Here is an 18,786-nt window from a genome sequence, read left to right on the forward strand (position 1 = left end):
AGAGATAACCATTTAGAGAAGAAGAACACTATATATATAGAACTCAACTTCCTCCACAAGGCACCATTTGACCTCACACACAGGTGTCAAAATAATATCTACATCATTAAAAGTAATTATCAATATTTCAGAAATTTGTGCTTGTATCTATTGCACTTGAAAAATCAACAACATGTACTCTTTTAACGTTGGATCCTCAACATGAATCCCCATGTCACCCCCTACCCCCCACCCTATTAACTCACAGTGACTAAGGGGGTCCAAAGTGAATGAGGGTCATATATGTGACCATGCCCCAATCATGCCATTCGAAGAAGACCTCTCCTGAATGAGGGCCTAGAGAGGTCGACCCGACAAGTCGTGGGTGATCTCATCAATTGATGACCTCGACATATAAAAATATTTCATGGATGTTAATGCTTTGCTTACCACCACCAGTCCTTGCCACCACCATCAATGGAGTGCTCAAGGTTGAATGTTGTTGATGAATAACGGGCAGTCCCGTTAGTTGATGGGTTTGGCAAATGGACCTTTTTGTAGAAACTTTTGCCACCACTCCACTATCACCGCTTGTGCCTTGGTGTAATGCATATGCGTTAAGGTGGTGAGCGATGGTCAGTGAGTGGTCGTGAGGTTCCACCTCACCTCACCTCTACCATGTGGCACCCACGTTGCATTGCCACATCATATGGTCAATGGGCCCCTCCACCAAGCCCATTTCATGTTTTGTGGAGTTGTTCTTGTTATAAAAGTTTGGATTGAGTCTCAATGTTAGTGAGGCTCACAGGCCACGTCACATTGAACCAACTAAAACCTCATTGACTTCCCCCTATGTAATTTTCAACAAACACAATGGTTGTCGCAGTGGGTGGTCACCTGGACCAAGGTTTCGAAGGGGCGAAACCATGATCTCATTAGTAATCATTATCCCTCAATACAAGTGATAATGTGCAAGATCTAGGCAACGAGTAATAAATAGTGAGTAGAGTAATAAAAAAATAAAAATGAAATGAAATATTAAAATGCCAATAAAAAACATTATTGCAAATATTAAATCATTAAAAACTAAATCAATTTAGAATTTACCTTTCTTCGCTTTCATTTAAAACTCAACACTTAAGGAATACAAAATATTGAAGTTAATTATGAGTTTTATTTATTTATTTAATGAAACTAGTAATTAATTATGATGAGTGTGTTAAAAAAATTATTAAATTTTATTTTAAATATTATGTTTATGTAAATTTGAGGAGAAAAAATAATATTTTTTTATTAATTTTATTAAATTAATTAAATGAGAATTTGTAATTATTTACATTATTAAAAAAAAATTGTTTATCATATAACTAACAACTGTCGCCCATAAAAATTAATTTTTTTTATTTGCATATCTATCCTAAACATTTTTATTTACATATCTACCATTTAAATTAATGAAATTAATTACTAATTTTACTTGCCTCTGCGTTACCGCAGACGTGGCAACCCTTCTAGCGACATTTTTTTTGTCTTATGGGTATATTTTTCTCTTTTACTCTCTTCATCTCTATTTGAGGTGGCCACCCTTCTAGCCACATTTTATTTTCTAAAGGAGGTGTATAGTTTCCTGCTTTACTTCATCTCTATTTCGAGGTACGAATTTGAACATGTATTTTTACAATTTAAAAGAAGAATATCAATACTCGTGTACAATTTTTAATGATATTTGACGGGGAAATCGCCCCATCGCGACTAACGTACGCCTCAAATTTCATCATTGTCTCTTCATGGCGTGCATATTTGTCCATCTGCTACCGCCACGTCCACTCGATTTAATTGCTTAATGAGAGTACATCATTTTTCAAATTTGTTCATCGTACCTTAGATACTCAAAAATCAATGTGATACATATTTAAACAAGGGAGGCTGCGATGCAGCGAGTCCCTGCACTATGTCGAGCCTGCATAATACGTGATGTGTCAAAAGCGCTGAAATTGGAACGCTGAGATAGCCAATAGCCACTGTGCAACACAAAACTGAACTCTAAAATCAGTAGTAACTGCGAATAGTTTGAAAATTGAGGTTCCAAAAAAAGCACAATGCTATTTGTCTCGGCAGTGGATACACTGGAGAACAGGAGCAGGAAGAAAATAAGATCCTTTTCAAGCAGAAGCCAAAATTGGACATATAGAGCTTGTGTAGCTAATCCATATAACGAGGACATTTCCATAGCATTAGCAACTCTCTATTTCCGTGAAATCGTGTTTTTCTATTAGGGTCTAATATTAAAAAGGGAGCGACTGTGGTAGGGTAGTTGCTGCCGGTAGCGGTAGTTTTGAAATAGGTTCATCTTACAAAAGAAAACCAATAAAGCTCACCGTCAAACACGTAATGCCATACATATTTGTATATACCATATACCAGTAGAAAAGGGCTGGATCTAAACGAGAGTCAGTGGGCTTACGACAGCTGCAAGTGGTGGCGCCATCACAGGTGTAAACAACCCGCTTAGCCCGCCAATGTGAGTCTTCCACGATAACGGATTACACATCGTATGGAAGACTTTGAACCGACGGCCTAGCAGGATCACACGAAAGGTACTGAAAATGAAACGTGGCGTGCTCATAGAAAACGAAAATGAAACATGTTGCATGAAAATGAAACCTGTCTTCATGTTTCTGGAGAATACGACCATGTGGTAAGAGAAAACAAACACTGTAAAAACACCAGCTTATAAAAATCGCAACCGCAGCAACAGCGGTTGTTTTAGCTTGTCTGCGCTGACATTTTTGTGTCTGGATTTCCTGCATTACTAAGATTATTTCGTCGTTTTGTTAGTAGCATTCTCTGTATTAAGTCCACAGAGGGAGGCCAGAATGAGTATGAGCAGAGAAGATTGACTACCTCAGGCCCATCATCGCAGATGGAGACACTGGTTTTGGTGGGACAACTGCAACAGTTAAGCTCTGTAAGCTCTTTGTAGAAAGGGGTGCAGCAGGGGTGCACATTGAGGATCAGGCCTCTGTGACAAAAAAGTGTGGTCACATGGCTGGCAAAGTCTTGGTTTCTACTGCAGAGCATATCAATAGGCTTGTGGCTGCCCGATTGCAATTTGATATCATGGGAGTAGAGACTGTTCTCATACCTAGAACGGATGCAGTAGCAGCAACTTTGATTCAGACCAATATTGATGGGAGAGAATCAATCTCTGGTTCAACAAGATTGATCAGCTCCCCCACTTTGAAGCCCGGGAACTGGCCGAGAAATTGGGGGTTTCTGATGTGTTTTGGGATTGGGATCTTCCTAGAACCAGAGAAGGGTTTTATAGGTTCCAAGGTTCCACCAAGGCTGCTATTCTCAGGGGTTGGGCTTTTGGCCCCCATGCAGACCTAATTTGGATGGAGACATCAAGCCCCGACATGGTAGAATGTAAGGAGTTTGCACAAGGGGTGAAATCAAAGCATCCAGACCTGATGTTGGCCTACAATCTGTCACCTTCTTTCAATTGGGATGCTTCTCGCATGAGCGATGAACAGATGATGAACTTCATTCCTCAGATAGCACAGCTGGGCTTTTGCTGGCAGTTCATCACTCTGGCTGGATTCCATGCCGATGCATTAGTCATCGACACCTTTGCAAGGGACTATGCCAAGAAGGGCATGCTGGCTTACGTCCAGCAGATTCAAAGACAAGAAAGGGCTAATAGGGTTGACACTCTCGCCCACCAGAAGTGGTCTGGTGCTAATTACTATGATACTCTTCTCAAGACTGTGCAGGGTGGGATCTCTGCCACTGCTGCAATGGGTAAAGGTAAAATTGCATTCCTGTTATCAATATCAGTTTCTTTTGAAAAGAATGGATAAAAAGAATGGAGACTGGAGAGAGAGAAATATCATTTCATTCTAATAGCATCTAGTTCTAGACTAATAGCATATGGAACACTTCTTATAGAGCTAGAATAAGTTCTTCGCTGTAGCTCAGGGGAACTAGCTAGCTTCTTCGCCGTAGCTCATGCCACATTCAAAGCAGTGATTTTTCCAACAAATGACTGAAATTAGCATAGAATACTAAGAGAAGCAGAATAGAAAAGAAGTTCAAATTTGAATGGGGTTATTACCTGAATTTTTTTAATTTAGGATAAAAGATTGTACATTACACTTACAGAACATGAATAGTTTATGAATATGGGAAGTTTGCATGGTAGATAACAAATAACCAAAAGCTCTTCACACCCTGTTTTGATTCGCCGTAGCTCATGCCACATTCAAAGCAGTGATTTTTCCAACAAATGACTGAAATTAGCATAGAATACTAAGAGAAGCAGAATAGAAAAGAAGTTCAAATTTGAATGGGGTTATTACCTGAATTTTTTTAATTTAGGATAAAAGATTGTACATTACACTTACAGAACATGAATAGTTTATGAATATGGGAAGTTTGCATGGTAGATAACAAATAACCAAAAGCTCTTCACACCCTGTTTTGATTCGCCGTAGCTCATGCCACATTCAAAGCAGTGATTTTTCCAACAAATGACTGAAATTAGCATAGAATACTAAGAGAAGCAGAATAGAAAAGAAGTTCAAATTTGAATGGGGTTATTACCTGAATTTTTTTAATAATTTAGGATAAAAGATTGTACATTACACTTACAGAACATGAATAGTTTATGAATATGGGAAGTTTGCATGGTAGATAACAAATAACCAAAAGCTCTTCACACCCTGTTTTGAGATTACATTGTTATGCAACAATCTTTAACTGTGGAGTTGAAAGAGAATTTCCAGCGACGGCTTCAGAAGCACAACCAGCACAGTGGGAAGAAGACAGCGACCGCGATATAGACAGCACCGACTTGGAGGATCCTCTGGGACCAAAGGCTTCTTCTTGCGTTCGGCCGGCACTGGAAACTGAATAAAATTTTGCTGCTGTCTCTGCCCGAAGCAGGAGGTAACTTCTCTAGGACTGCAAACAGACCACACTAGGTTCTGATTTGGAAAAGGGCATACAACATAGAAGCTAATGAATATACAGCATAGAAGCTAATGAATATAAAGCAAAAGGGCATACAACATAGAAGCTAATGAATATACAGCATAGAAGCTAATGAATATAAAGCAAAGCACAGCTGCGCTGCATCATCCACCTGTAACACATGCAAAGACACTTGTAATTACCTGCGATTGCTAATGAACTTATGATATGTTGCTTGTAGCTACCTGCCAATCTCAGACATTTAACGTTTCAAACTAATGTTAACATTAAAACAAAACAGTTTACGGTTAGCCAAAATGCAGCAGGCGTAAAACTAATATAAGCCATGGTCGGGCCTCTTCCGCCTCGGGAAGAGGCCAAATAAGATGGCAAAAGTTAAGTTTGAAATAAAACTTTGGTTATCCGGCACAGCGCGATAATCGAGCGTTTGAAAACTTTGTAATAAGCAGCGTATAACACAGTGATAAAACGTGAAACTAATGCTATCTCGCACCGGATCGATTACAATAGTCCCTGCCAAATGCCAGATGGCAGGGACTAAAAAGAAAAAGAAAAAAATGACGTGGAAATAACACCCCGGCGCGTGCCTAAAGTAATGAGAAATGCATGTAATCTGTCACAACTTTTGTGGTAGGTGAATTGAATTTTTGTTGCGTGGGTTTGTTGGATGGAACTTGAGCGTCACGTCCTGGACCCATTCCAAATTCGTGTTTTGAAACGATTCAGGGCAACCAATATTTCTACTTTTTTTTTGTGGTGGTTGTTGTTTATAAATAAATATCTTGATCTCAATTTTAAATATTAATATAAATATAAATGATAAATATTAAAATATTTATTTCATCATATATTTTAATAGCTAAAATTAAAACACTAATAAAAATTAGTTAAATTATATTATTATTATTAAAAATATATATATGTGTGTGAAACATATCTAAAATCATAACTCATTTCATATGACTATTTTTTTAATTAATGAATTTAATTAAAAAAATAAAAAAGGCATAATTACTTAAATAAATCTCCAATATACTATTAAGAAGATTCTATAGAAATTAAATCATACCAATTACTTAATAATTATTGATAATCAAAAGAGATTTGTAATTCCTTCCATGCTTAAGATGGACTTGTAACATTTAAAAAAAAATTAACAACAAAATATTGTTATTACTGTTATTGCCAGCTTATATCCATCTTACTCTAGATCTACCAAGCACTGAGAGGGATCAAATCTCTTTCCACTCTAAAAGAGGTTCGCATATCAAGATATTTGATCCCTATGGCACTTGGCAGATGTAGAGTTAAGATTGATTAAGGCTAGTTTAATCCCCTCTTTAAATAAACCATATTTCACATGAAAACCATCGGTCAATACAATGGACCATTTTTATTTTTATTTTATTTTGACGCAGTTAAAATGTTGACATTACATTATATTAATATTTTAATTTAATTTAATTTTTATTTGTATGTAATTTGACTTAGTCAAAATGTTGAACATTACAAACAACATCTATCGGTGCAATAATACACACACATATATATAGAGTCATCTATGTATTTTAAAAAATATTAATAACAATTAACATTTTAATTTGAAGAGTGTGAATGTAGACCATAAATAAAATATTTCAATTTCAACTATGTATATATTATATAAAATAAATGATATATATATATATATATAATCAAAACATTTCGAGATCCAAATGTTTCCTTGAGTTTTGTTCTTTAAAAGAGATTTACATCTCAAGAGCTTAGTAGATCTCACATTAACATGTATCTATGTTACTCTTAAGAATTTCTCGAAAATCAAAACATATATATATTATTCATTTATAAACTAGTAATTGCCCCTAAAGGTGCAAAGATACATCAAAAGAATTGAACATGCCTATGATGTTACTGCAAAATGTCGCTGCAAAGGAAAGATAACAACCTAAAGGGTGGAGGATGGAGGGGTGTTCATGCTTGCAATAGTCTCACACTTGTGTCGATGCCTGTCTGATAAATGTTGCTCTAGTCATACCACTATGTCAAAATCTTATATACATATTATATCCAAGCTATAACATGCAAGGTAATGAGGAGAAACATTACCATAGGTCAAATGTAATTTCACAGAAGAAATGACTAAAGTCAATGTGTCTTGATAATGTGATTAAACAACGAGCATCTTTCATTGGAGTGACCTTCAAATTCCATGATATTTTGCAATCAACATAAAGAAGGGGGTTTGCTTAAGAATTTTAGCTATCTCTTTTTAAAAAATTTAAATTAATTTGGAGCCATTTTCCTGAGCCATTAATTCCAGTTTTAAATTTAAATTTAAATTTTGTCTACCAAAGATTTGTTGGAATTGAAAATTTATGTGGTGTGGTTTACACAATCCAAGTGTCCAAGTAAAATTTCAAGGCATTGTATCCATTTATACATTCAAAAATATAGTTTTAAAAATGAAAAGTTACACATGCTATATGCATATATAGAACCAATATAGATCCATTTTGAAGATGATTAAATCTCTTGAGGTGCATACTTTTTTTCAAGTTTTGCACTCTAAAAGAGGTCTCATAGGCTATCTTTAGCCTTGTGGACATTAAAATTTTCTTTCTTTCTTTCTCATATTTCCAGAAGTAATTACGGTTGCTTTTGCACAAATAGTAATTACATTTGCTTTTGCACAACTCGTATTGGTCTCACAATAATGAGTGACCATGTAAGTTAACCGTAGTTAAGAAGTCTTTATATCAAGGAAGGCCATTCCTAAACAAAAAATACCCAATAACGTCTCAGGTTGAACACAATTTAATGTGGCACTTTATCATAATTAGTTAAAGCAATTTTGTGTGGGAGTTATCTTAAGAATCCTCAAAGCTAAAATGGACAAAAAATTTAGATATTTTCTGTTATATAAAAAAATTGGTTAGATTATGATTAGCTATAAATTGGTTGAAAAAAATCAAAATTAAACCCATTTAATTTTTCAATTAAATATTTTATATCATTCTACTTAAAAAATCTTTTAAACAAGTAAATGAAATCTTTAAAAATACATAATTTAATGTAAATCTTATCATATGTATTAATATGCTAGCATTAAGAATAGTGTAAAACACCATGTCGAAAATGACTTGTTTAAATCAAATTTAATTTTCCCCACTACATCATACGTATCATGGATTTTGAACATGAAGCTCCATAACCACATCCTAAAAATGAATAGATTTAGTTTGTATGTGATATATAAATAAATATTCCATTGTGCATTGCACTTATCATAATCAACCTATGTAAAACCCTTGTACCTTTCCTAGTTCCAAGATGAAGATAATTCATTATATTTTAATAAAATAAGAAATATTTTGATCTGTTGCATGAGCCTCATTATTTACATTTTATTTTGAATCTCATATTATAGTGATGTATATTTATTTCTTATTAAAATTTTAAAATATTGCTAATTAAAAGAGAATTTGATTAACTGGAAACTTTCTGCCAATTTCCTAGAGATTTGAGATTATTCCAATTCTAATAAGTTCCTCCATGATAAGTTCCTCATTATCATTTATAACATTCATTTATTTATAGAGTTCAGGCTTTTGTGATCCATATCAAGTTTGTGAGAGAGTTTTCGGCGAAAATCACATGGAATACCATTTGTCGATGCGTTTCGAGCCAGCAAGTGTGGCTCATTGTCCTGACAATGAGCCACACTTGCTGGCTCGAAACGCGTCGACAAATGGTATTCCATGTGATTTTGACCAAAAAATCTCTCACAAACATTCATTTATATGTAAGAAAATTTTATTTAGCAAAATGGTCCATTACTTTTAATAAATTAAAAAAATTATATCCATGGCTCCCCACCCACTAATTTCCTAGGGATTTAAGACTATTCCAATTCTAATAAGTTCCTCCATGATAAGTTTCTCATTATTATTTATAAGATTCTTTATATATAAGCAAATTTTATTTAGCAAAATGATCAATTTTACAATAAGATGTGTAATTCCTTTTTTTCTTAAGTTAAAGTGACAGACAAAAGTCAAATGGAGATGAAAAAGGTAGACCATGCCTAGCCTTACCAATTTAAAAAATGGACACCTTGGGTGTAAATATAAAATTATTTGATAATAATTTTTTTTAAAAATGTCCATAATTTATATATAAATAAATTAAAATGCCTCTTTAATTTATTGTCAAATTCCGGTAAAAAACATTGTTTCCTCTATAAGTTAGACTATTTTTTTTGTTAATTTTAACAAAAAACAGCAGAGATTTAAAAAACAAATTGAGTTTAAATTATTTAATCTATATAATTCTAGTACTACAGGTTTTTTAGGGTGTTGAATCTATTTATACATTAAAAAATATATTTTAAATAACAAAAAAATTACAACAAAAAATCACAATCTTATTTGAAATTGTATTTCTGGATTCCATTAAAAAATTTATTTCGTTTATAATTTAGACTATATTGTTTCTTTTTATTTTAATGGCAAGGTCTCTCTTTATCACACCAATGTGTATAACAAAGTGCTTGGATAGTAAGTGGGAGCTTTGTTAAGTGGGTTACTTGGAACTAGGGCATGGGTCGAGTCTAGATTGTGGTGATGGTGATCCACTGGGAATTTATAAAATGAGAGATTCTTCTAGTTACCAATTTTTGTCCTTTGTGCAGGATCAATTAATGTTGGAAATGTAGGCTACTAAAAAATTGATGCTAAGATGCAAGATTTAAATCAATTTTCTAACATGCATAGAACGAGAGCAGTAAGGTAATGAGAAATGTGTGAGGGGCCTTCGTTGGTCAAATGAACCTGTCACAACTCTTGGTTGGTGACTTTAACTTTGTTAAGTAGGTTAGTAGCTTTATGCGGTGGGCCAATTCCAAATAGTAGCCACAAAAATAAACTCATGTTTTTAAAAGGTATATACAACAGATGAAGGCATAAGCAACATCTGTGTATAGCCAATCAGTTTTAAATAGATTCAAATTATAACTTTGTAATATATCTATAAAATTCTTAGCTTCCCCTAAACTTATAAATTCAACCAAGTTTGCGCTCTCATCAAGGGATTGTGTTTTATATGTTCCCATGCACACAAAGGCATCTTCACCCTAGTGCTGCTATTGTTGATGGTGGAAGCTTGTTTTTTAATTAATTAATTACATGGTACATACCAAGGCTTCTTCATGGTGATTTCTTGACATAATTACCCTGGTGAAGGGCGTTTTATTTTTAGTATTTGTTAGTACCCGAAAATTCATTTTTACATAAAAAAAGATTAATTTTGTAAGTGGTCATTTCGTCGGTGAGTGCTCTGACAATGAAATTGACATAATGCTTTGAGAAAGTCTTTTACGTAAGTGAGGGGGATGAGTGGCATGCGAGTGCATTTCTTCAATTAGTTCTCTAACACTGACAATAAGACAAGTATTTCTAGTTTGTTTATCTCTTATATCATTTTAAACTTTTTTCAATTTTAAGCTTTTACAGATTTAGCTGTGCGGGAGAACAATTGTATAGAGTTTCGAACCTGTGTGAAATGAAAGATGTGCGGAGGAGGGGGTATGTAGAGAGAACTTTATTTCGCAAATATAAAATTAATTTAACTTTAAACAAAAATTTAGTATCCAATACTAAATGAAGTCTGTTTTTAACACGTGTGAGAAAGAAGTGTTGTGCAGGACAATGGGTGTGTGGAGAAAGAAACAAAACTTTAATTTGTAATGTTCTGCATCTTTGTATACATTTTCCCTTAAGGGTGGATCGACATGGGATGTGCGGTTTTCAAAACTATGTTCAATGACTTTTGATCATTTAAAAACTAGAAAGAACGAATCTTGGTATTCAAGGTTTCTGAATACTATGTGCATTTGTGATTTCAAATTTGTGGATTAAATAGTTATTATTATTCAATATTAAATTTAGTATCTTTTTAATGCGTGTGAAGAAGTAGTGTTGAACGGGGGAATGGGTGTGTGAAGCAAGGAACAAAAACTTTTTTTTGTAATGTTTTGGCCCTCCTTTTGCACACCTGCCTCTGCATGAAATACATATTAATCAATTAATAATGAGCGACAAGGGTGCATAGAGAACTTTATTCCACAAACATGAAATTATTTAAACTTTAAGCATAAACTTAGTATCTAATATTAAATGAAGTGTCTTTTTTATGTGTGTGAGAAATGAGTGTTGTGTGGGAGAATAGGTGTGTGGAGCAAGGAGCAAAAACTTTAATCCGTAATGTTGTGCATCTTCAACTACATTTACTCTTAAGGGTTGATTAATGTGGTTTCATTTTATTTGATATTGCGATGATTCAATGATTCGATATGCGGTTTTCAAAACCATGTTCAATGGTTTTGATTAGTTAAAAACTAGAAACAACTAATGTTGGAATTCAAAGTTCTTGAATACTTATTATGCAATGTTTGATGAATAATTTCCTTCCGCGGACAGAAGAAAACTCCCTAGATATAGTGGCTTGATATAGAAACAAAAAGGACAAAAAGACTATGCTTTCCTTAGAGAAGTTTAGAATATGGAAGAAAGACTTACCTAGAATCCAATGCAAGCTTTCCTCTTCTCCTTGCTTGTAAGCTTCGGCTCCAACTCCAAATGTTAAAAGTGGAACCTGCAAAACAACTAAAATAAGAAAGAGAACTAAAATACACAAATAACATATATTAACATCTCTAAACAATGAGTCAAGAAGACATTGTTCTATATATGCATAAATGAGAGATAAATATAGGAAAACAAAACACTTTTTACATTACTGAATGTAGGAGAAGATACAACCATTGAATATCTTGACCTTGTAGATGTATCTCAACTATCTTGTCCTTCCTTTGCCACAAAGAAAGTCTTCAATCGAATATCAAGTGCATAGATGGATAATGGATCCCTAGGCATAAATCAGCAACATGAGGGCATAACTAATAATCTCCAAAATCCAACCTTAACTCTATGGGAGGCAATGAATTTATAGGGTAAAAGAGGTGGTTTGGGATTTACCATTCTAGGACTTAGATCCACATTAAAGGGATGATAAGTTCACGGGATAAGAGATAAGACATCAAGAGGAGGAGCTCAAGATCCAATCTAATAGTAAATAGTTAAAACTACTTAGGAAGCTTTTAGAAATGGAAGATTCAAAATCATTTTTATTTTTACTGAATTCCAAGGACCATATTGCTTTCAATAACGGAAACATGCGCTGGTCAGTACATTTCCTTTGTGTACCACTTGAAACCATGCAATTTGGATGAATACAAAGTCCAATGGGGCCAAAAATTAGCGTTTTGAGTTGTTTAACCCATAATTCTTGGAACTTTTGGAGAGAGAATTCTCTTATATTTACAGGGGATGAATGCAAAGTGTCAATGGATATTGATTGATCTAACTTCAAGGATGTTTGATTGGATGTGACAAAATGACATGTAACATGCAGTATTAAATAAATTTATGAATTAAATACTTATTATGCAATATTAAGTGTCTTTTTAATGCATGTGAAGAATAAGTGTTGTGCTAGAGAACAGGTATGCAGAGCAAGGAACATAAACTTTATTTTGCAATGTTTTGTTCCTCCAAATAAATTTTCCGTCAACAAATTTCTTCCGCATACCTCCTCGCTTGCATGACAGTACATAATATTCATAACTTTCAGATACTTTATGCATTTGTGATCTTACATTTGTGAGTTAAATACTTATTATCGAATATTAAATGAAGTGTGTTTGAGGAAGAGGTGTTGTGCGGGAGAACAAGTGTGTAGAGAAAGGAACATAAAAAATTTTGCCACAATGTTCCATATCTTTGTATGCATTTCCGCAAATATTTGTCTCGCACAACAATACACATTAATGAATTAATAAGAATTTTTTAATTTTAGTTAGTGTTTAGTGTTTTAGTTAATTAGTTAGTTAGTGTTTAAAATGGAAATATCACCTTTTTTTAACAAATCTATAAACATTTTCCCCGATCGAGGTGTGAGAAGTTGGACATGATGAAGATATAGTCCTACCAAGCTTACAAAAAAAACAAATCTTTAAACATTTTATATGATGCATTTGGCATTGAAATTCGAAGTGTTATCATGGTTATGTGCAAAGTGTAATGGGAAATTCAGAGGAATGTTGATTTAATGAAAATTTCTAGTTATCCTATATTCCTACAACTCTATGCCATCCCCTCTATCAATTGAACCACAATTGTGAATAGTTATAGATAATGTAGATTATGTTTTTGTCTCTAGACGATAAGCTATATTTCAAATAACTTAAATTAAGTTCTCGAATAGCTTGTGGAGCTAGTTTACAACTACAAGGCTTATTAATAATTTCATAAAAAAACCATCATTTTATAACATTTCAGAGTAAATGCAATTTAATACTCATACAATCATAATAATATGCAAGGAGATGGCGTGCGCACACCCATATTCAATGAATTGAATGTTGAAAAGGCTGACATTTAACTGCAACACTATTTTCTATTAATCATATATACTAGTTAACTTTAATAACATGTTATTGAAAATGTTTCTGTGATAATTTGTGAATGTATTGTGGTCGTACGAGAATTATATTTGAAAATGAACAAGAAAATTGGTGATACGAACCTATTAGCACAGAACGTACAAGTGATGAGGACACAAATATACCCACACTAGCACGAAATTGGTCAATGAGGACATATACTGGAACAATAAAAAACTTGATGCCAACTTTATCTCCGATACAAAGATTTTGTAACATGTTTCACACGCAAATAGTAGCAGGTGGTGATTCTATAGGGAAGCAAGAAATCTACAGTTAAACGACATTGAGAACATCATTGATTAAGAAAGAATTTTTAAGTACAAAGAGGAAATGGATAACAAAGAGAGGAAAGAAGTTGTTTGCAATGATACCATTAACTCATTTTCTTATATTGATAGGAACTTTCAATGGTCGACTGTGTATTTGGAATAACAAAGTGTGCAACTTTTTCTCTTTGCAGAATGTGTTTAAAAGCTGGGAGTATTGTTGGAGCTTTTGTTTCCTTACATAAAATTATATCTCTAAATCTAGCGTTGCATAGGATCACATCCTTCACTTTCAATTATGTTTGAAAGGCATGTCTAACTATCATATGAAAAGTACGAAATTATGAACATAAGGCCATTGGTATACTGTATTAATTCACTATTGATGACAAATCAAGGTTCAGGAAGTGACGTGTCATGGCAAGGGGATAAGTCTATGTCATAACAATATCATATGATGTTCCTTGTTATTGATAGCTAATACAGGTTGGAAATGTCGTTCAGGATTAATTGGAAATCAAGATGTAATCCTATGTGATTTTTGCAAGAAATCATGAATGTGAAAGGCATACGATGGTTCAACAATTGCTGTTCTTGCTTTCATATGTTGTGAGTATTCTTAAATCTTGAAGCATTGGTGATGAGTTAAGTTGATTTGTGGTTACAATTTAAGTTGATGAGCCTCTTCCTTGTTACGAAGGGAGTTGTGCAAAAGAAGTATGTGGAATGGAAATTTCCACATAGTTACATTTTGTGTAACACTTCTCCACACATTCATGGATTATTTTTAAATGGGGTTACTTTTTACTACTTTCGCAAGTTTCTTCCAAACACTTCCATTTCGCGTAACACTTTACTTGTATATTTTTTTAGAGGTAAGTAGGGGGTTTGCAAGTTTCTTTTGCACACTTCCATTTCACCCAACACGTTTTACATATATTCATGAACTCTTTTTAAAGGTTATTAATTTTACAACTAAACTTTATTTAGGGTTAAGTAGCATCGAGAAGGGTGATAGTAGATTGTGTAATTTTGAGCAAAGATGAAGTATGGTTCATAGATAAGTGAGCGAAGCAATTTATAATGATTGTTGAATGTTGTATGCATTTATGAGGTTTTTGATTTTGAATGAATTATAATGTTTATTTCTCTTTACATTGAAATTTCTGAATTTTCTAGTGTGTATGATCTTAGCACTTATGTTACCAAAGTCAACCGACTTGAACGCATTGAACATAAAGCTATTGGCATAAACTATTAATTCACAGTTGGTGGCATTAGTCGGGGAATACTTTAGTGTATCATGATATCATTTTGTCCAATATTTCGTATTATGATTAGAGCTAATTCTTGTCTATGTTCAAAGATTTGGGTTTTTGGATACATTGTATATGATGTTCCTTATTATTGATAGCTAACCCAATTTGGAGATGCCACTCAAGATGGACTTCAAATCGAGAATGTACTTTCAAAGAAACCATGAATGTGGAAGACAGTAATTGCTTCAACAATCACAATTCTTGCTTTTGTATGTTGTGAGTATCCACATCTGATATACACATAAACCAAAGTTTTCATTACAAAAACTTTAATAAGATAAAACGACTAACTAATTAATATGTAGTGTTGTGCGGGAGGGAGAATACGAAAGAAATATGGGGGGGAATGTAATTGAAGGTATAAAATATTTCGAAAGACAATTTTTTTCCTTGCTTTGTGCTATCAACTAATGTTGAGAATGCAACAAGATGATGGAGCTTAGTGGAAAGGACACTAAGTGGGCCCGCAGGCAAATTATGGCGCAAAGTCTATTTTTAGACTATGTCTATTTTTAGACATATGGATCATGGTCTATGAGTTGCAGGATGCTGTTTATGGATGATTGGTCATGTTGGGAAAAATAGATGGACTTCTATTTCTAGTTCACATCAGTGTGATCAAAGTCTATTTTTAGACTGCCAGGCTAAAAATAGAAAAGTAAAATATTATTGTCTCATAATAATAATTAGACTATAAACATTATCTTATCCTCTTGGAGCACTTTAGTTTGAGCTACAGATGTGGCACATGCAGGTGTTAGAAGGAAATACACTTTTCTTATGAGTCAGTTGAGCTATTGCATGCAGGACATCAGTTAGAACTCATGCATGTGAGTTCTGTGGAGTTGGATGTGGAGTTGATGGAGTTGTGTTCAGTTTGACTTTGTTAAACTAGTTGTAATTAGTCTAACTGCAAATAGACTAGTGATGAGTGATGTGAATTAATTGATTAAATTAATTCACTAATTATTAACTCATAATGCAACTGAAGAATACATCAGTTAACTCAGTGCATGTACAGTTCAGTGGAGACAGGTGTTAGAGGTTGAGATTGCTATCAGTTGTGACTATAGTTGTGCATGAGATCTTGCACAATCAATGTATTGAGTATGCCCATGAGGATTGTACAATATATGCCCAGTGATATAGCCTGTGCTCACGTGATTTCCAGGGTGAGTGATTTTCACATGGTATTGTGTGCAATAGAGGCAGGCAAAGCAGCGGAGGATATTTGAACCTATGACTTGTTCGGATCTGAGCTAGTTTTGTGTGTAACAGGTGGAGATAGTGCTGGATAATTGTGAGGAGTATTGTACTATGTAATGTTACATGTTCTCAATCATTAATATACAGATAGTGTGGGGTTTTTAGCTGTAAGCTTTCCCCGGGTTACATACTGTGTTAATGTGTGCATGCTATTGATGTTTCATTGTTTTTTATGCTGCTAAATTGATGATCAACGTAGAGGAGGTTATGTATTATGCATGTATTCCACAATAGTGTATAATCGGGATAATCTCTGTTGAATAAGTGTTTATTATTCAAAATTTCTACATGGTATCAGAGCTGTTGATCATCAGATCTATTATTCAGGAAGTGTTTACATTCTATTTCTTCAGGCAGAGTCTGTAATTGGGCCAGGTAGCCTCTGGATTCATCCTTCCTTTGGAAGGTGAGATATCCGGTAAAAGCCCATATAGTCAATCTCTGTATGAGAAATACTTTGTGCTCACGAATTCTAGATCGGAGGCGGTTGAGTTTGGCACTGGTGGAATTCGAATTTGCAGCAGTGTTTTCTTGGTGTCAACGTTGCAATGTCTTTCAACAGATTGCGATTGGAGTATGCTCTTGAGGGCAGCTTGAACTATATTGCATGGAAGGACATGATGGAGGCAGTGTTGGATGATAATGGGCTGAAGGATTTCATAGAGGCTGATGTCCCAAAGCCTACTAATGCTGCTCAGGTTGATGCTTGGCAAAAGAAGACAGCAAAGTGTCAAAGGATTCTATTGGAGGGCGTGAAGGATCACATTGTGCCTAGCCTGCTTGGAAAGGCTTCTCCATACTTGATGTGGAAAGTGTTGACAGATCTATTCCAAAGCAAGAGCGATAAGAGGAAGTTGGCGCTCAAGGATAAACTCAGAAACATCAAATGTGAGAAGGGAGACAGTATGCCCAAGTATCTCACGAAGTTCACTCAGTGTCGGGATGAGCTGGGAAGTGTGGGGGTGACTGTCGATGATGAGGACTTGGTGAGCTTGGCTCTCCTTGGTCTTCCGAAGAGTTGGCATTCCTATCAGGACTCTGTCAATGGTAGGGAGAAATTGCCAGGATGGGAGAGACTTTGGTCAGATCTTGTGCAGGAGGAGATCAGGCGGAATACCAGGGACGGATCTTCATCAAAGGGACCTGATGAAGAAAATTGCGCTTTGGCTGCCAAAGCAAAGAAGGGGAAGAACAAGAAAGCTTCTCAGTCTGGTGCGAAAGGCAAGAAGCAACACATGTCCAAGGTGAAGTGTTTTCACTATCACCAGCACGGACACTATGCCATTAATTGTCCGCAGAAGAAGAAGAACAAGCAAGCTGCTGGATCTGCAGCAGGAGAGGCTCTAGCCTCGTAGTTTGAGCTTGATTTTTCATTGATCGCATGCTTGGTTTCGAGTGTGATGGGATCGGTGTGGTTCTTGGACAGTGGTGTGTCTTTTCACATGACAGGAGGTCGAGATTTGTTTTCTGATCTGGAGGACAAAGATCTTGGAGTGCACATCGAGATGGGCGATGATGGTAGATACAGTGCGACCGGTATCGGTACCATTTCCTTTGAGAGGGAGTCTGGTAAACTCTTCGTATTGAAGGAAGTGATGCATGTTCAAGGATTGAAGAAGAATCTTATCTCTGTGGCGATGTTAGAAGACAAGGGATATGATGTTGTTTTCAACGAGGGAAAGGCTTTCCTGCGTAGCAAGACAACTGGAGAAACCCAGAAGATAGGGGTTCGAGTCAAGAACCTTTATTAGTTGCATGTAGATGGATGCGCAATAATGGCATGCAAGGCAGAAGGATTGGTGAGCCGGGATGATGGCGAGTTGTGGCACAGGAGATTGGGTCACCTTCACCATGGAGCCTTAAAGATACTGCAACATATCACTACAGGGCTTCCTAAAGGCACTCTTGCGCAGTCAGATCAGTGCAAGGGGTGTACTTTGGGAAAGTTTGTGAAAGCCAACTTTCATGAGAAGGATAATCGTGCCACAACGATCCTTGAGAGAATTCACATAGACGTGTGTGGACCTTTCTTAGTAGCTTCGACAGCAAAACACAGGTATTATGTGATTTTTGTTGATGATTTCTCTCGTAAGTGCTGGATCTTCTTCATGCAGAAGAAGAACGAGACCTACTCAAAGTTCTGTGAGTTCAAAGCACTGGTCGAGAAGGAGTCGGGGAAGAAGGTGAAGGCTCTTAGGAGCGATAATGGTGGTGAATACATCTCTGGCGAGTTCAAGAAAGGGATTCGAAGAGAGCTCATAGCTCCCCATAACCCACAACAGAACGGGGTTGCTGAGCAGAAGAATAGAACGATCGTGGGTGCTGCACGGGCGATGTTGCATGATCAGGGCCTACCCCTTCACTTGTGGGCGAAAGCATGCAATACAAAAGTTTATGT

At 35.2% G+C, this 18,786-nt stretch overlaps 1 pseudogene; it reads left to right on the forward strand.

Moving 5' to 3' along the window:
- Positions 1–2,078: 2,078 nt before the first annotated feature.
- Positions 2,079–3,857, forward strand: LOC149223226 (isocitrate lyase pseudogene; annotated as a pseudogene).
- The last annotated feature ends 14,929 nt before the right edge of the window (positions 3,858–18,786 follow it).

The sequence above is a fragment of the Pinus tabuliformis genome, chromosome Q (assembly GCF_031772625.1).
Source record: "Pinus tabuliformis cultivar Carrire ecotype Pingquan chromosome Q, CPIR1, whole genome shotgun sequence".
Lineage (NCBI taxonomy): Eukaryota > Viridiplantae > Streptophyta > Pinopsida > Pinales > Pinaceae > Pinus > Pinus tabuliformis.